General features: G+C 37.9%; 1 long non-coding RNA gene across 1 annotated transcript; it reads left to right on the top strand.

Annotated features, from left to right (window-relative positions):
- The first annotated feature begins 630 nt into the window (after positions 1–630).
- Positions 631–8,464, top strand: LOC311277538. The gene is made up of 3 exons (XR_014625284.1): positions 631–982; positions 2,665–2,803; positions 7,739–8,464. It is a non-coding gene; the product is annotated as an uncharacterized lncRNA (long non-coding RNA).
- Positions 8,465–20,695: the final 12,231 nt, after the last annotated feature.

Here is a 20,695-nt window from a genome sequence, read left to right as displayed (position 1 = left end):
TTGTAAGCCTAAACTTGACACAACTGCAAACTTCAAATCTAATTGGTCGAATGCTGTTCCAGGATCAACAAAGATGTTAAGCCAGGAACATGTTGTATGTAGCCTACTCGGTGTAACCTTTCTTATCTTGCTAGCAGTGTCATCTAACTTCTAGAGCAGACCTGGACAAACTTCCACTGGGGCCTCAAGATGACTTAAAATTATGACAAAACTAAATCCACCAATGACAAAAGATATTTCTCATTATTTGGCTATTTTTATAACAAATGTACAGGATTTGTTGTGGAGAATATAAGGGGACATTGAAGTCAAAAAGGTTGCGATTCACTGTTCCTAGGTGTGTCAAAGTGACCCCACAAAGGGTAATATTTTAAACTCCCTTAAAATATTTAAATATGTAAAATATTATATTATGTTAAATGTATATGTATAATATTATATTATATTAAATGTTTATATATATATATATATATATATATATATATATATATATATATAAACAATATTTTATTCTAAATAAACCTTAAATTTTTCTTACATTTCTGGCTAAATATAATTGACATTTATACAACTGTCATCTTTAGGTTATAAACAATCTTTATTAAAGATTAAAAAATTATAATACTAATTGACACTATAATTGATGAAATACAATTAAATGAAGATGACAAATCAGCAGAACCTGCTATGAGAAAATATTATTTTGATATGTTTTCTTGAATACTTTTTCAAAGCCCTGCATTCATGACAAAATGTTCCCACTTTTTTGCTGATTAGAGATAAGATCCATTATGTTTAAATATAATATTTACTGCATTTGTAGTTGTCTGTGAAGAAAAAAAAAATCTAACTGACGATTTTCCAGTTCACGGCCCTTTAAATTTAAACGTTGCCGGAAAGCGCGAAAAAGGCGCTCAAAACCAAAACGTCAGAGGATTGTCAGGAGGACGGAGGACGGATACCAGTACTGCAAAAAGTCAAGGTAAGACGTAATCCATAAATGTTTATTTTTGTTAGCGATTGCTTCGTTATATCAAGTTGGAGTCTGCATGTTGTGTTATATAGAGTCGATGGAATAATTTATATTCGAAGTTACATTATTTTGGCAGTTCAACTCTAAGCTAGATCTATTATGGTTGTCACGAATGCGAAATGAACAAGTATCGATTGCTCGGCACGCCATTAACGTTACATTTAGATTTGCTCATGTTATCACTCTCCCAACCTTTTGTCAGTTCTGCACGGTTAAAGTATTTAACTCGTGTCTTATTTTGGCACAACAATGAAAAAAAAATAAAAAAAATAATATAGGCCTAGTGTAATTTGACATTCATGTTTATACATTGGACATAATACTGCACTAGTTGTATTACTTTGTGACAGCAATGTTTCATTAACCCTAGGAATAATGCACAAATAAATAAAAAAAACTACATGCTTTTTCTTACAATAAAAGCTTGATTACAAAGTAACAATAATATATGTTTTGGGTTCAGGTAGACTAAAAGTTGGGTCAGGTATTAGGCTATTCCTCTATGTATTTCACATTTTTATTATACCCTAGTAATTATAAAATTAACATTAGTTGGCCTGCTTTATGTTTTGAGTCAGGATGTTTTCACCTTAATAACATGTGTCAATGTGATTTGCTACAGAAAACTGCGGGTGGGAATAAAATAGCCTACAGTTTAAAACACATCTAGTGGGTTTGCTGCCAAAAAGCCCCTTTTTTTATTTTGTTTCATCTGACCATAGAATCTGGTCCCTTTTGAAGTTCCAGTCGTGTCTGACAACTGAATATGCTGGAGTTTAATTTTAGCGGAGCGAGGAGGATTTTTCTTGAAACCCTCCCAAACAACATGTGGAGATGTAGCCTAGGTTTTTTTTTTTTTTTTTTTTTTTTTTTTTTTTAGGCTTTCTGACCCCAAGACTCCAGTAATCTCTGCAATTCTCCATCTGTGATCCTTGGAGAGTCTTTGGCCACTCAAACTCTCCTCCTCACCGTCCATTAAGACAATATAGACACACGTCCTCTTCCAGGCAGATTCGTAACATCATTAGTTGATTATAACTTCTTAATTATTGCCCTGATGGTCAAAATGGGGATTTTCAATTCTTTAGCTATTGTCTTACAGCCACTTTCTATTTTGTGATGTTCAACAATCTTTTGCTGCACATCAGAACTATATTCTTTGGTTTTACTCATTGTGATGGATGATTCAGGGAATTTGGCCTTTGTGTTTCCTCATATTTAAACTCCTGTGAAACAAGAAGTCATAGCTGGACAATTTCATGTTCCTAGTCACCCTGGTGTGCTAAAAAAAGATAAATATTAATGGGAATATACTTCTGAGATATTTTACTCGTAAACAAAATCTAGAGGTGTCAATAATTGTGGCCAATGTGTATTGGAGATAAACATTTATTTCATAATGTGATTTCCATTTTTTGACGCAGTCCGATCTTCCTAGCAGGCATCAAACTTGTTCCTTTTGGGGCATCTGGAAGCAAAGAGTGTCCTTGGCCATGGCCAAAATGTTCTTTACATTGGCGCTGGCTAACTATGCATTAACTATGCGCTAATGCTTGTGTTACCTAATTGGGTCCTAAGATTTTAAAAGTTGTGTAGTCTATCCTTGCATTTACAATGTTATATTTTTTTAGGAACTGTCAGAAACAACAGACTGACAGCTGCGGCCACCGATCAAGAGATCGAATCATTTATTAAAAAATGGCTTCATCTTGCAAGTGACCGAGACAGAGGGAGAAGAGAAAGAGAAACGGAGGAGGGTCCAAGACACCAGTAAGTCAGTTACATTGCGTTTTTGCTAGATGTGTATACCATGGTCTGTCTGAATACTTTATTCTGATTGGCTGCAAGGTGTAGCCTAGCCATTTGTAACACTTTACAAGTTTAACTACTTTAGTTAACATGTGGCATGAACAATTCTTCTTCAGTATTTATTAGGGGTGGAACGGTACATGTATTCGTATTGAACCGAAACGGTACGGCGTCACAGTTCGGTGCATGAATATACACGGAGAATACACGGTATAAAAATAAATAAAACTTGCGTGCAAATTAATTAATGTAAAGCGGGACTACTGTTAAATACGCATGTTCTTTAGGGACACCTAATCTGTAGCTCCGCCTTAGCTCTGAAGCTCTGTGTCTATAATGAACAGGCTGCGATGTCAAGATTGCAATTCTGGAATATGTTGTGTGCGTGCGTGTGTGAGAGAGAGATCGAGGCGCGGGCGCGATCGAACAGTGGAAACATAAAAACATACTCCATCATTTTGTTCATACAGGACATCATTCAAACTGCAAAGTGTTTACTTATATTTGTGTACACTTGCAATAAAACACAACATTGTGCTTTTGTCAAACTGTTAACTCTTGTCAAACTGTAACCTACAACTGTCACCCAACCAAAATCTCTCTCTCTCTCTCTCTCTCTCTCTCTCTCTCTCTCTCTCTCTCTCTCTCTCTCTCTCTCTCTCTCTCACACACACACACACACACACACACACACACACACATTGTTTAAAAGCAAACAATATTTATCCAACCCCATTTAAAAACAGTCTGTGGGTGCCAGGGTGGGAATTATGTAATTTTAGGGGCAAGGCCATTTGGCCTCCACCTTTTCTTTTTTTTTAGGGGCACCAAGGCCATATGACAGGGCACAAAGGCCATTGAGTACAATTCGATGGTTTTCCCATTCAGATTGATACCATAACATCCTAATTTGGAATAAGACATGGATTATGACTTTTTTAATAAAAAAAAACATTTTTTAATGAGAGAGAGAGAGAGAGAGCGCCATTACATCCAGAAGGTATACACCCTCACACAACAATAGAACAACATAAATGCCAATAAAAGCATTCAGAAACACCACAAATGCCAATAAAATCATTCAGAAACACCACAAATGCCAATAAAATCATTCAGAAACAACACAAATGCCAATAAAAGCATTCAAAATATTCATTCAGTCCTCTATATCATGTGAGAATGTGAGTTATTAATTATGATTGTCAAAGTTTACATTCAATATAGGCTATAAGCAAATTTTGTGTAAACATGTTATAATGTGCCTATATATATATACATACATACATAGCCTACATATACATATACAGTATATTGTAAGAATATGACTTAATAGTAAAGACTAGTAGGCTACTAATAAATAAACATTAGGCCTATGCTAAAGTTATTAAATAGCAGTCCCAAACTAGTTTTTGTTAATACAATGTTGGTAAAAATATAAAAAATAACACAAAGAAAAAATAGTGGCATTTTGGGGTTAATATGGAAAGGACAGTTACCATGGTGAATACACAATATTAACAATAACTGTTAATGAAACATGGAAACTGCTCCTGGTGAATAGAATAGAATGAAAATCATACCTGCATTACTTTTATTTCGTGTAATTTACAACGTAACGGCGTTGCATGCTCGTAGTTTCTTTTGCACTTGATCAGTGAGGCGATACAGCGCGCGCACCGCCGCATTTGCGCGTGCAATAGAAGAGTGTGCACTACGAGTACAGGATAACGGCTGACAGGACAACAAAGTCAGTTTTTCTGAGGTGAAAAACTTTATCTCAGCGTACACTTATGTCACTGCCTGGTAGTTCCTATTGTGCTGGGTTTTCTGAAGTAGTCATGATTCGCCTCTCATAACATAACATGCTCTAAACACGCACGCAGAGTGGAAAAGGAGGCGCGGGGAGCAAGGATCACAGCGCAAATTTGAACTATATCGATATGCGATATGGTCTAATTCCATATCGCATTTCAAAAATATAAAGATATATTTTTTATATCGATATATCGCCCAGCCCTACACTGCACCTGCGCGAATCCACAAACTAATTGAAGTTCAGAGACTACTTGGGTGGCTCGCTGTAATTCAAAGCAAGCCCACTATGCCGCACTGGCGCTTTATACATGGAACTTGGACAGGGCCAGGGCACACAGGCCACTGTGGCCGTACGATGATTTTTTTTTCACGGGGCATGAAGGCCAAAGTGTAGGGCAACGGCGGCCATGGCCGCGTGGCCGCGGTATAATTCCCACCCTGGTGGGTGCCATCTTTTGGACATTCATCATATTGCATTGGTTTTCATTTCTTGTCCTAAAAATAAACAGAGCACTAATTTTTTTTTTTTTTTTTTAAGTTACACATTCTACATTGATTAAAAAAGAAAATCAAATGTGTTTTTAATGGTAGTATTATTTTATACAGAAATAAATTATGTATAATTAACATGAGAATAAAGTTAGAAATTAAAATTTTAAGGAAAACAAATATATTGATCTGAAATGTAGCAAATTTATTTTAAATTCATTCAGGTACAATTACAAAACATATCTCAAGGTCTTTTTGTATTTTTATTAATTTAATTAATAAACTAATTATATAAAACTATTGTCAATGCACTACAAATAAACTGGTTCTATGCCTTTACTTTATTAATAAAACTTTTTAAAAAAATACAAGGCTTAAAGGAGAACTCCAGTCAATTTTAACATTGAGCTCATTTTTTTGTAAATTTGGAGTGCTGTCAGTACAGAGAACAATGACAAAAATCGGTGTTGCCTACACCGTGTTATCCTCTTTAAAATTTGCACCCTGTTGGGGCAAATTTTAAACCTGCTTTTAGCCTCTTAACATCCTTGATGTGTCATTACAAGTGCACCAGCCATGTGAGTGATTTTATTCAGAGTGAACAAGGTGAATCTGACTGCAGTAGATGTGAAAGATATGAATAAAAGTGATGTTAATTCAGCCAGCGCTCATACCTGTATTTACTTCCTGTTTTCGGTCTAAGTCCACATTAGTCGATTGTCGAGTTCACGCGCGTGATCATAGGTAACTAAGAAACAGTGGAGAACTCGTCAATCGACTACTGTGGACTTCGACCGAAAACAGGAAGTAAATAAATGTGCGCTGGCTGAATTAACATCACTTTTATTCATATCTTTCACATCTACTGCTGTCAGATTCACCGTGTTCACTCTGAAAGAATCACACACAGTAGAGGCTAAAAGCAGGTTTAAAACTTGCCCCATTTTAGTCAACAGGGTGCAAGTTTTAAAAAGAGGATAACACGGTGTAGGCAACACCGATTTTTGTCGTTGTTCTCTGTACTGACAGCACTCCAAATTTACAAAAAAATTAGCTCAATGTTAAAATTGACCGGAGTTCTCCTTTAAAGGGATACTCCACCGTTTTTTCATATTAAACTTTGTTATTCCCTTAACTAAGACGAGTTGATACATACCTCTCTCGTCTCAGTGCGTGCACTAAATCGCTCTGTCTTGTGGCGAAACTTTGTTAGCACTTAGCTTAGCCCAGTTCATTCAATATGGGCCAAGCAGAGAAGCTACCAAACACCTCCACGTTTTCCCTATTTAAATACAGTTACTCGCGTAGTGTAACTCGACCTAGGACGGTGACACAAAACAAAACGTTGCGCTTTTCTAAGCGTGTAAAATGGATAACTATATTGTATGGCGGAATACCATAGCAAGTGCTTGGAAGCACTTCGACTTGGCGCAGTAATATCTTCACTCGTGAAAAATCCTCTCACCGGCCCCCGCTCCCTCTAGTGAAGATATTACTGCGCCAAGTCGAAGTGCTTCCAAGCACTTGCTATGGTATTCCGCCATACAATATAGTTATCCATTTTACACGCTTAGAAAAGCGCAACGTTTTGTTTTGTGTCACCGTCCTAGGTCGAGTTACACTACGCGAGTAACTGTATTTAAATAGGGAAAACGTGAAGGTGTTTGGTAGCTTGTCTGCTTGGCCCATATTGAATGAACTGGGCTAAGCTAAGTGCTACCAAAGTTTCGCCGCAAGACAGAGCGATTTAGTGCACACACTGAGACGAGAGAGGTATGTATCTTAGTTAAGGGAATAACATAGTTTAATATGAAAAAACGGTGGAGTATCCCTTTAAGACATTTATTTTCCTTTGGTGGTACAGCCTACAGACATGCACAAGAAAAAAAAAATGCCTTCTACATTTTTGTTTTGCTTTTCCCTCCATTGTACAGAACTCGTACCGAACCGTGATGTCCGAAACGAGGCATGAACCGAACCATGACTTCTGTGTACCGTTTCACCCCTAGTATTTATTAATCGTAATTAATGCTAATTGTGATGCTTACTAATGCATTACTAAAATCAAAAGTTGTATTTGTTAACATTAGTTAATGCACTGTGAACTAACATGATCAAACAATGATTGACTGTAACTTTAAGAAAGCTTAATAAATAATGTAGTTAATGTTAGTTAGTTAATACATTAACTAATGTTAACAAATTAGACCTTACAGTGTTACCAAACCGTTTAATGCACTGGTAGTTCCAGTCCATTTATTCATCATTCAGTATTAATGTGCTGCTTTGATTAAAGCACAGAGACAGCTGTTTTTAAAGTTTTTAAAACTTGCAGCTTCACTATTAGTAAATAGACGGTGTATAGACGCAGGTAATTCCTGAACGCATCTCTCACTACAGTGCCTGCTTTTTTTGTTTTGTATTTATTTATTTTATTTTTTTATTATATTTTGTTTAGGGCTTTTTTATTTAATTTGGCTTCTAAGTAGTTGTGTGTGTGTTTGTTTTGTACTTCAACACTATTGTATTATCAGCGTTCTGTTACTGATTCAACAGTTTTTTTTTTTTTTTTCATTTGTGTATCCAATAAAGGCTTGCAAGATTGCCATGATGCAGATGGGCCCAGTCAAGGAGGTCAAATTCTATCATTTTGGATGGTTCCATTTGCCAAGGTTTTGTAGCATGTTAACTTCTGTGTTGTCTGTTTGTTTTTTTTGGATGACCAAGGCTACTGGAAACATGTTTTGTTTTTATTTAGTTTTTACTATGCTTTCTATGCATATATTTTGTGTTTGTTTATTGTTGGGGTTTTTTTTGGTTTGTTTTTTTGTTTAGATTGCTTTCCAGTTTTGAAAATGTAAACTTGCAGTGGGTTGTTCTTTGGCAATATTAATAAATGATGCAAATGTTTTCAGAAATGTGTTTGAATCATCTGTTGTAACTTATCTTAACATAAAGAGGGGCCATTTTTATATTTCTCTTTTCTGTATGTTGGATATTGTTGATGCAGAGTTCACTTAGTGTCAGTGATATTCAGTCACTGAGTTTCCCAAAGTTTAAATGGCACAGCATGCACACACAAAAACACACATTTAAGGCTTATTTAGTTCATTCTTGGCTAATATGTGGCTGAACAAATGGCCTGCTTGTGGCCCAGATCTGGTAAACAGGAGTGGACCACCCAAGTGCCATCATTTCAGGTATACATACAAGGTGTCGAATCTGGGCCCGAATTAAAATGAACTGTGGCTCAGATTTGTGCCAGTTCTGCTTCATTTGTTTTGTTTATGGCTGACATGTGGCATTGCTATGGTTTAATTGTGGCCCAAATCTGGCAAACAGGAGCGGACCGCCCAAGTGCCATCATTTTCATCTGGCCCACATACCGCGTGGAATGATGGCACTTGGGCGGTCCGCTCCTGTTTGCCAGATGTGGGCCACAATTAAGCCATAGCAATGCCGCATGTCAGCCATAAACAAAACAAATGAAGTAGAACTGGCCCATATCTGGCCCAGACACCAAAGTTGCTGTGGCCCAGATCCGGCCCACACTTGACACTTTCATCTGGCCCACATACCGTGTGGAATGATGGCACTTGGGCGGTCCGCTCCTGTTTGCCGGATATGGGCCACAATTAAGCCATAGCAATGCCGCATATCAGCCGTAAACAAAACAAATGAAGCAGAACTGGCCCATATCTGGCCCAGACACCAAAGTTGCTGTGGCCCAGATCCGGCCCACACTTGACACTTTCATCTGGCCCACATACCGTGTGGAATGATGGCACTTGGGCGGTCCGCTCCTGTTTGCCAGATGTGGGCCACAATTAAGCCATAGCAATGCCGCATGTCAGCCGTAAACAAAACAAATGAAGCAGAACTGGCCCATATCTGGCCCAGACACCAAAGTTGCTGTGGCCCAGATCCGGCCCACACTTGACACTTTCATCTGGCCCACATACCGCGTGGAATGATGGCACTTGGGCGGTCCGCTCCTGTTTGCCAGATATGGGCCACAATTAAGCCATAGCAATGCCGCATGTCAGCCGTAAACAAAACAAATGAAGCAGAACTGGCCCATATCTGGCCCAGACACCAAAGTTGCTGTGGCCCAGATCCGGCCCACACTTGACACTTTCATCTGGCCCACATACCGCTTGGAATGATGGCACTTGGGCGGTCCGCTCCTGTTTGCCGGATATGGGCCACAATTAAGCCATAGCACTGCCGCATGTCAGCCGTAAACAAAACAAATGAAGCAGAACTGGCCCATATCTGGCCCAGACACCAAAGTTGCTGTGGCCCAGATCCGGCCCACACTTGACACTTTCATCTGGCCCACATACCGCTTGGAATGATGGCACTTGGGCGGTCCGCTCCTGTTTGCCGGATATGGGCCACAATTAAGCCATAGCAATGCCGCATGTCAGCCGTAAACAAAACAAATGAAGCAGAACTGGCCCATATCTGGCCCAGACACCAAAGTTGCTGTGGCCCAGATCCGGCCCACACTTGACACTTTCATCTGGCCCACATACCGCATGGAATGATGGCACTTGGGCGGTCCGCTCATGTTTGCCGGATATGGGCCACAATTAAGCCATAGCAATGCCGCATGTCAGCCGTAAACAAAACAAATGAAGCAGAACTGGCCCATATCTGGCCCAGACACCAAAGTTGCTGTGGCCCAGATCCGGCCCACACTTGACACTTTCATCTGGCCCACATACCGTGTGGAATGATGGCTCTTGGGCGGTCCGCTCCTGTTTGCCGGATATGGGCCACAGTCAAGTGTGGGCCTGATGTGGGCCAATTCGGCTTCATTTGTTTTGTTTACGGCTGACATGCGGCATTGTTATGGCTTAATTGTGGCCCACATCTGGCAAACAGGAGCGGACCGCCCAAGTGCCATCATTCCGCGCGGGATGTGGGCCAGATGAAAGTGTCAAGTGTGGGCCGGATCTGGGCCACAGCAACTTTGGTGTCTGGGCCAGATATGGGCCAGTTCTGCTTCATTTGTTTTGTTTACGGCTGACATGCGGCAGTGCTATGGCTTAATTGTGGCCCATATCCGGCAAACAGGAGCGGACCGCCCAAGTGCCATCATTCCGCGCGGTATGTGGGCCAGATGAAAGTGTCAAGTGTGGGCCAGATCTGGGCCACACCAATTTTGCTATCTGGGTACCTGGCAGTGGTTCATCCTGTAACCTTTCTGAAGTACACACCTCTCAGATATAGAGTGATCTGTTGCATTGCTGCTTGGATAATCACCATTGCCTCCTGTTTGTTTTGCATGTTTATTGTAATCTCGCTCAACAGTCCACATGCACTGTTCACTGTGCAGTTTCTACTTTTCCCCTTTGTTCAGTTATTTTTCCTTGTAGCTGTTCTCATGGGTCTGAAACAGTCAGGACCAGGAGAGAATGACAAAGAAAAGGTAAACCAAATGAAAAGAAGAGCATTTAATCACATTCTAATAACTACTGTGGCTGTGGTTATCATATTTGTCCCATATAAAATTTCAGCATTCATTTTAACACAGCAGCATATTTTGTCTCTGCAGTTTATTGCTTCAATTGGTTATTTGCTAGATGGATTTGTGCAGCCTGTTCTTTTTCTGCGACGAACTGGAAAAATCACCTGTTCCACATAATACCTGCTAATGTCACTAATTTATTTATTTATTTATTTCTAAATAGACATTTTCCTCTAAATAAGGATTCATGATCCCAAAACATGTTAGTGTAGGTAACATGGTCACTCATTTATTCAGAGAGGTCAAACTGACTAGTGATTTAAATAGTTATTTGCATACACATTTTGCTTTTTATTTGAGTGTTAATCAGATATTGTTGGAACACTTGTTTGTGGTTTGTTTGTTTTGAATAAATACTTACTGCATCACCCAGTTTCACCATTTTCCAGATTGAGTGTTGGACTTGGATCACCCTGTCTGTTTTTAGTTTTTTGTTTTTTTGACCGACTTAATGTACATTTTCCCTTAATTGAAATCCTTCCATAGTGCATATGAAATATTGTTTAGTAGTTATATTTAGTATGTGTTTTGTTGTAATGCTTAACATTTGAAACAACCCAATACATTTATTAAATATCTTACCTTTGGGTAATTTAAGACAAGTTGGAGTTTTTTGTGTGGATTTTTAAAAACATTCTTTTGAAGAATTTTAATTACATTTGTTTGATTTTAAGTAATAACTTTCTTTCTCTTTTTTTTTAAGTTGAAAATAAGAAAATGACAGTTAAGAACTATTTTATACTTAAAAATGTTTTGTAAATCTGGCCCAAGATCTCATTGGCTGGAAGAGAAAAGTATGGGCTGTTAATGGCTTCATGAAACAAATGAGCAGTCTTTTAGAGGTTTCATAGGTGATTTAACTCACTACAACATGCCAAAAAATTTTGACGTCTGAGTGAAAGGCCTAAGGGCTTATCAAACAGAAAGCAATTTTGCTCTTAAAAACATGAGACGCGCATAATAGTAGCAAACTGCAGAGCCGCATGCTGATGAATAGAAAAGAAGGCTGGGTCTCGAGCGCGACATGTTGAAAAAGATGTAGCGCAACGGTCAAAGATGATCATCTTGCGCATATTTACATAAAAACTATTAAAAAGCTTACTGTAATTCAGTAATTCCCTTACTGGTAAACTGCCGGAACCAATTTACTGGTATTTTTGAAAAGGTTGACTGTTCACACATGATCACTTACCGGTATTTTACCAGTGTGAAAGAGGCTAATGACTCAGCGTAATACGCATGACGTCACCATTTTCACAAATTCGTGTTTTTGTAGTTTACACAGAGACTATCACACACAACGCTGTTGTCATGTAAATGAACAGCCAAAATACATTAAAAGTTTAATGTAATTCAATGTGCTACTATACATTTATTTTATATTATTTCTGAAATTTACAAGCATTATCATTTAAAAATAAATTCTACACTGATTTTTTCAGTGTGTGATTATCAGATGTGGTTTAGTATTGCTTTTTTTTGTTTTAAATACAATACTTGGCTGCTTTTTATTTCGATAGTCCGCTTAAGACATGCTACTACTAACTATTAAGTAACTTTGTAACTGCATGTTAACTAACTCGCTAACTCATATTATGTTGAAGTTTTCCTAAACATTCAATTCTTAAACACTCAAAAATGTTTACCAAGAAGTGCCACATTTCATTTGTTTCATCATAAGACATTGAGTATCACCCGTGTAAAACAAGCTTTTTTTTCATGGTGAGCACTGGTTTCTGCCTTGGTACTTTGTCATGAACACAGACCAGCTCAGACGAGAGAGACCTGAAGGTCTTTGAATGTTATGTGCTGTGTATGTAGTGTACATTCTAAAATTAAACTGTCTGCAGAAAACAAATGCACACAATTTCTCCCTTCTATTTAAATGTTTTAAGCCATTTGAATAAAGGACATTCAATCATTTTGAATCTTGTGCATGTGTTGCATATGTTTGCATATGTTTTGTTTTATTTGATGTTACATATGCACATATATTCTTGTGACAGCTAAAGTGAGACAAAAAAGCGCAGAGTGTCATTTACACCCAGAAAGACTGGACATTCACTCTTCAGGTGACAAACTCTCCTTTTTGAATGATTTGTTTGTTTTTATTTTCAATAACATGCAAAAGCATGAGTGTGATTATCAGATGTAGTATAAATGTTATGAGTGAATTAGATAAATTAGCTGAATGAGTAAAATGATGCTGAAATGTATGTTTCACCTTGGAAATATAATAGAAAATGTTTTGTTTACAATTTTAGGCAAAGAAATTCACTCAATTTGTTTTATAATTAATTGTTATTAATAGAATCATACAAATTTGAAGTAATATTTTGGGTAATTGAAAGAGTTTAAACTATTGTGTAGAATTATGGCTTGTGATGTATTGGTTTACTAATTATTTCACTTCAATTTCCTGGACATGAAAGTAATTTAATATAGGAAATATGAGTGTTTTGGATATTGAAGATTTAAATCTTGATTCAATTTGTTTTGGCTTTTTTTCTTAGTACATTTGCTCTTCTCTATCCAATAGATCACTGTTGCAACTATTTATTAATTTTATGAATGAGATTTTGAAAACTCGAGGAGGAAATGAACAACTCTGCAGTGAACTTCACTGAATCATCCACAACTTATTCCTTTGGGCCATTGGACATTTTTGAAATGAATGCATACAGTTTTAGTTTCCTGTTTGGTCTTCCTACTCACTCCTATGTTCTATGGCTCATCATCACAGGATCAAGAGTTGCATCAGTGTTCTTTCATCTCAATCTGTCTGTTTGTGAGATTGGTATTTGTGTGACTAGTTTGATTTGTCTACTGTTATTTTGGTATAAAAGTCTCACAACATTAATGTCTTTTTTAATGGGACTAGGCATCACTGGTCGTCCTCTGTTTCAGTGTCTGATGTGTGTTGAGCGTTACCTGGCAGTGGTTCATCCTGTAACCTTTCTAAAGTACAAACCTCTCAGATATAGAGTGATCTGCTGCACTGCGGTCTGGATCATCACTCTTGGCTCCTGTATTTTCTCTATGTTCTTCTTGCCATATGCTATAAAACAAACATGGTTCTTTTTAACACAGTTCCAACTCTTCTTCTCCATCCAGTTGTTTTGTCTTGTAGCTGTTCTCAGAGCTCTGAAGCAGTCAGGACCAGGAGAGAGAGGGAGAGAGAGAAAGGAGGAAAACCACATGAAGAGAAGAGCGTTTAATGCCATTCTAATAAATACTGTCAATATGGTCATCATATATGTCCCATATACTATCACAGGACTCTTTATCATTGTGACAAAACAGAATATTCGTGCACTTTGGAGCATTTGTACAGTTTGTTTTTTGCTGGCTGGTTTTGTTCAGCCTGTTCTTTATCTGTACCATGCTGGAAAACATGCCTCTGTTTCTCAAAAACTATGTAACTAATTCTTATATTTTATTTTTTATTTATAAACAACACACATACACACACACTCACACACACACACACACACACACACACACACACACGTGTGTGTGTGTGTGTGTGTGTGTGTGTATGTACTGTATGTGTGTAGCTTAAAATGACTTGTGCAGTTTTTTTTGCACCAATTTACACAATTTACCAATTACACAATTTATAAAAAAAAATTACACAAGTTTTTTTTTTTTTTTGTCTGTGCTTATTTGATTTTTTCTTATTTTTTCTTATTATAATTGAACATGATGTCACAATGTTCAAGTTTCATAGTTGTGAGATATTTAATTATATGAAATCATTGAAACAACCCATCGTGTTTAGAGTGAAAGTTAAATTATATTTTCCAGGTATGTAGCAAGTAATATCAGTGTAGCCTACTAGTACTATACTTGTGTGTGTACTATTTCAATACTTCTTGGGAGTAAGTTGGATAACATGAGTATGATAATTTAACAATGAGCATCAGCAAGAAAAAGTAACTAACAATGTGTAGTTTGTGTGTGGCAGCTGTTCCAAAATGTTACTTACTTAATTTTTTGGTTTGTTTCTTTCAGTGTTCTTTTAATTTAAAAACATGGTTGGTACATTTTGTTATGTTTTACAATGATACAACCATGTGAGATTTAAATAAACACTGTTTGAGTTGTTAATACCATGTGTCTCTGTCTGTTATTGAAGTTATGTTATTTATTGTAATGGCCTTGAAAACAAGTGCATTCAGCATTGTGTGAAAAATTCCCCCAAGAAATTCAGCCTTCAGTATTCAGGTAACACATTTAAAATACTGTCTTGTGTAAGACAATGTAATGTTTGAAGTATATTGTACAAGGTATATCCAGAAAACAAGCAGAGCTTGTTTGAGAATGTTGAGAATGCTTTCGGCAGACTAAAGGGCAGATGGAGGTGTTTGCTAAAACGAAATGACTGCAATACACACAAGGTCAAATCCCTGGTGATAGCATGTTGTGTTCGGCACAACCTCTGGGAAATGAATGATGAGATCAGAGAAGAATGGGGTACAAGTACATTCAACCAGCCTGCCTATGCACTGCCATCCACTGTAGAGGCAGAGGATCTAGATGCACGTACAGGTCTGATGAAGTTTTTGACTACAATGTAGTAAACTGCAGTATCACTGGTTAAAGACCAGAAACGTTTTTTTTATTTATTTTTTTATGTTTTTTTAAGGGAATATAAAAATAACCATCAGAGGCTTTTATGCTGTATACAACTGTTGTACATTTGTTTTTGCTGCATAACACATTCTTTTTGTAAATACATTCTGAATCATGCTTTGGTTTTCATTTATTCTGTTAACAGTCACCCACAATTTGTACAGAGAGAGCATACATGCTACACCAGAAATAAAATGATTGCTGAATCATGTGTCCTTGTGACTATATCCTTAACCAAAGTATCTTCAGAAAGCTGACACTTGAGTCAGTGAATATGACATAATAAAGCTACAATTGTTATTTGTCGTTATTGTTATTTGATTATGTCATAATAAATATAAATTATGGCGCAGGGCGGCCCGGTGAGCATCTTCCATGTCCCTCAGCGCATCAAGGAAGTCACAATCCCTTTTCCTCTTCCCTATAGAAACACATGACAATAAATACACAAGAAACAATAAAACCATAAAATAATTATTATATAATAAAGTGTTTTCACTACAAAATCTTAATTTTTAACTATTTGTGTTGGGCCATGATGCTCCATTTTTTTTTTTTTTTTTCATGGGCCATTTATGTTTGCAATAAAAAAAAAATAACACAATGACCCAAAACCATTAAGACTTCAATTAGGTCAGTTCTGAAGTATATTTTTTGTCAACAGACAAGGTGGCTTTATAACTTGGTGTGTGTGCGTTTCGGCAGGAGACATGGGACGAGGGCAACTGGTGATTGCAGGGGAAAACACGCTGGCCTCCGTTGCCTTCCAATCATTGGGGTCACTCGTTTCATCTTTAAAAAACACGTTGAAAAAAGTTAGTTTGTTTTATCACTGCAACAAGTTTAAGACTATATCATGTAGATGTGATATTATTTACCTTCAACTGACTGGTCCTCAGATTCCTGAATGGATTCCAACAAAGCAATTGCCGAGTCTTTTGTCACTGCTGCTCCAGAAAAGGCCGGCCTGTGTCCCAACAACGCGTACAGGCGGTCAAACCACTTGTTGGGGACATTAAATTTAACATTTAATTTAATATTCAACAATAGATCTGCCTGCATTGACACTATTATACAAGAACTGAACTGAGCTGGACAATGACATCATGGTTTACTCCAGAGCGGCTACATATATATATATATATATATATATATATATATATATATATATATATATATATATATATATATATAAATAAATGAACTAAATTAATGCCTTTTTTAAAACAAAAAAGAAACATCACTCAACTTACTTAAGCTGGACTGTGACGCTATTTTCTTCTGGAAACAAACTTTTTGGAATTATTTTCCTGTTATCTCTGTAAAGCTGCTTTGAAACAATCTGTATTGTAAGAAGCGCTATATAAATAAATGTGACTTGAACTGACTTGACTTGTTGGTACGCCGATCGGATCTGCTTCTGTTGTTGTGATCCTTCAATTGCTTGTAATCTTGTTTTAATTTTTTTTTTACTTCTCTCTGCAATGTTTTCCAGTGTGAACAATGCCCAGCTTGCATATTTATAACTCGATATTTTCAGGTATACCTTTTCATTGCTGTTTCCAGTTCCCGCTGGATTTCCCTTTTTCCGCAAATACGCTTAATAAAGCCTGAACCTCGTCGTCGGTCCTGTGGTCATATTTTTTATTAAATTCCATAGTTGCAGACAGACAACTCTCACTGCACGAACCACAATAGATTTTTAAAAATGGCGGTTGAAATAAAATGCTGCGTGGAGTCAACCAATTAAAATGCGGCGTGAACTCAACCAATCAGCATGTTTAGCACACAAGTCCCACCCCCAAAAGTTCCTGGACATTGAAAAAGTACTGCCTTGCCAGCAGTGACTTTCGGAGGGGGAAATATTTATTCATTTATTCGGAACTTCATTTAGACCCTAGTTCCTGCGGTGTAAACACACCGAGTACCACCCCAAAAATCCTAGTTCCTGGGGAAAGTTCCTGTGGTGGAAACGCGGCTTAAATCACAAACACAACTAATCTAAACAGACACAATCACACAATCACACATACAAGGGTAAAATGGTAAGTGACAGAATGAAACCGGAAATGGAAAAAAGGGAATGAAACAATGGAAAAGATTCATTCAACATGAAAAGCATCATCAGCTGATTATTTTCAAAGCACCTCATTAAGAGGATTTTACTGCTTATCCTAAACCTGTTTAGTCAGTTAATTGTTCGATACTTGCATCGCTGTTGCAGTTGAAGCAGTTCCGTGAAGTTCATGATTTGATGGTTCCGTGAGTCGATGGCGTTAAATTTGTGTTGAATGAAGAAGATATGATGAACTTACATGGTTAGTTCAACTCTGTCATGGTCGAGGAAGTTGCACATGGCTTGATGTGTTGGGCCTGCCGGACCACTACCGCATGGTCGGACCGAGTTTCCGGTCACACAAATGCACAGCAACCAGTAGAAGCAGGAAGAGGGGGAGGTAGATAACAAGAATACCCACGCCGCCGCACTGTGGGTGCTTGGACCCCTTACAGTTGTGTAGTGTGTGCTCACAAGGTCTCAGACATGAGCTTGTGATTTCGACTCAAGGATGTGAGAGCCCGGAGTGGCATGAACATCCACACTATAAAACCTTATGAATGTATACAAAGAGGACCAGCCTGCCGACTCACAAATATGCTGCAGGGGGGCATATTTCTAAAGCTAAAGCGGCCACATAAACCCTGAGAGTGTCGGGTCATGTGCCTGCTGATCATTTCTCCTGCAGGAAGTCCAGAACTGAAGCAATCTGGCTGTTAACTGGATCTGCATTACGTGCATTGCACCACCTTTCAAAGACACCCCATTTATTGCCAAACATTCTTCTAGTGGAGAGAGCCCTAGCACTGAGAATGGTCTCAATAACTTCAGGTGAAAGCCCAGTGTCCCTCATTTGGTACCCTTCAGGGGCCAGACACAGCTCGGGTCGGGGATGAAATATCGTTCCCTGCGCTTGAGACAGAAGGTCCCTCCTCTCCGGTATCGCCCAAGGCGAGCCGTCGAGGAGAGATATTATCTCTGAGAACCATACTCTGTTCGGTCAACAAGGTGCTATTAGTACGAGGGTCAAGACCCTTGTTAGCGAACTCTGGCTAGAACTCCCGGGAGCAAAGAAACCAGAGGAAACGCATACAGGTGCATTATGGGCCATGTATGGGCCTGAAGACAAAAAGACCTGTCGGTGTACCTGTGTCACATCTAATTATATCCTCTGTCGAATGAACATTCCGATGATGTCACTGTCCGAGGCTATAAAAGTTCAAAGTCAATTCCATTGATGTGTTGCACACATATATTCATAGCTGGTCACACAAAAAGTGTTCCCAGAGCGATGAACCAAGCGCAGCATTGAGTGTAGCTCAAGTGCGGAACATAAATTTTTATTTTTATTTAACCTTTATTTAACCAGGAAAGTCCCATTGAGGTTAAAAACCTCTTTTTCAAGGGAGTCCTGGCCAAGAGGCAGCAAAAACACAATCAATTACATTTATAAAAGTTATACAACACAAATAATTAAAAACATTTACAATTTAAACAGGTCATTTCAGGTTCTCTCAATCTGGACTTAAAAGCATTTAAGGAAATAAGTTCAAATAATTTCAAGTCTTTTTGCAAAAAGTTCCATGCAGAAGGAGCGGAGTAGACAAAAGCCCTTTTTCCCAGTTCTGTACGGGCAAATGGAACAAAGAGCAGCAAGTGATCATTTGATCGCAATGAATAAGAACCAACACTTCTCCATGTAATTAAACTACAGATGTAGGATGGCAACAGACCAAGCATGGCCTTATAGATAAAAATATGCCAGTGCCCTGATCTCCTGTTGGACAACGATGGCCATCCCACTCTGGAATACAATTCACAATGATGGGTCAAGTTTTTACAATTCGTAATAAATCTCAGAGACGCATGATAAACAGTGTCAATCTTATGCAGACTTTGTGCTGAAGCGGTCCTATACACCAGGTCTCCATAATCTAAGACAGATAAAAATGTTGCAGTGACTAGCTGCTTTTTTGCTTTAAAAGAAAAACAAAATTTATTTCGAAAGAAAAAGGACAATTTAAGTTTGAGTTTCTTCACGAGGTTGTCTATATGAGGCTTAAAAGTGAGAGCATCATCAAGCCAGATACCAAGGTACTTATAGGAATGAACCAACTCTATGACATTTCCAGACAAAGTGAACACAGGAGGAGGAGCTTGAGAAACCTTCTTAGTATTTCTAAACAGCATCAGTTTGGTCTTATCAGCATTGAGAACCAGCTTAAGCTGCATAAGCGTGTGTTGAACCACATCAAAAGCTTTCTGCAAAGACTCAACCGCTTTAGCTGGGGATGATCCAAAACAATAAATAATCGTGTCATCAGCATAGAAATGCATATTAGCATCCGACACATTTTGGCCTAATTCATTTATATACATAATAAACAAGAGAGGACCTAATATGGAGCCTTGTGGCACCCCCTTGTGGACCTTCACTAATGCAGAACATAAACCATCACATTTAATGCACTGAGTCCTGTCACTCAGATAATTCATGAACCAGAAAACTACACAATCAGACAATCCCAGACTAAGAAGCCTATGCTTTAGAACAGCATGGTCTACTGTGTCAAAAGCTTTCGACAGATCAAGAAAAAGTGATGCACAGAATTGCTTTCTATCAAGAGCGACAAGTATGTCATTAATTACTTTTGTAACAGCAGTAATGGTACTGTGCTTTTTCCTGAAGCCTGATTGCAGTTTAGAAAGGAGTTCATTTGAGTATAAAAACTCTTTTATTTGGTCTGAAACAAGGGATTCTAAAATTTTTGACAAAACACACAAATTAGATATAGGCCGATAGTTAGTTAAAACTGCTGGATCACCTCCTTTAAACAAGGGAGTAACAAAAGCTGACTTCCAAACTGATGGTATTTCATTGTTTTGAATTGACAGATTAAAAAGAATTGTAAGGGGCTCTGCAACAAAATCAGCCGCCTTTTTCAAAAAGTAAGGCTCTATTAAATCTGGTCCAGGAGGTTTTCTGTGATCTAACGCTTTAAGAGCTCCGTGCACCTGCTGCACAGTAAAAGAAACAAAATTAAAAGGCTCTCCAGAAAACACTGGGGGGTCTGTGCATGGAGTAACAGCGACTACTCCTGTCGACTCGGACAGAGAACCAACTGATACAAAATGCTCATTAAAGCAATTTAAGACATCAACTCTGTCGTAGACTGGGAGAGAGTTTTTTAAGACAAATTTTGGGAGGGCTTCATTACTTTTATTGACCGAAAGAGATTTGATGACTTTCCAGAATTTCTGTGGATTATTGAGGTTTTCACTTGTAACTGATAAATAATATTCTGATTTAGCCTTTTTGATA

This window comes from Rutilus rutilus, assembly GCF_951802725.1.
Source record: "Rutilus rutilus genome assembly, chromosome: 18".
Classification (NCBI taxonomy): domain Eukaryota; kingdom Metazoa; phylum Chordata; class Actinopteri; order Cypriniformes; family Leuciscidae; genus Rutilus; species Rutilus rutilus.
This window is presented reverse-complemented; position numbering and strand designations above follow the sequence as displayed.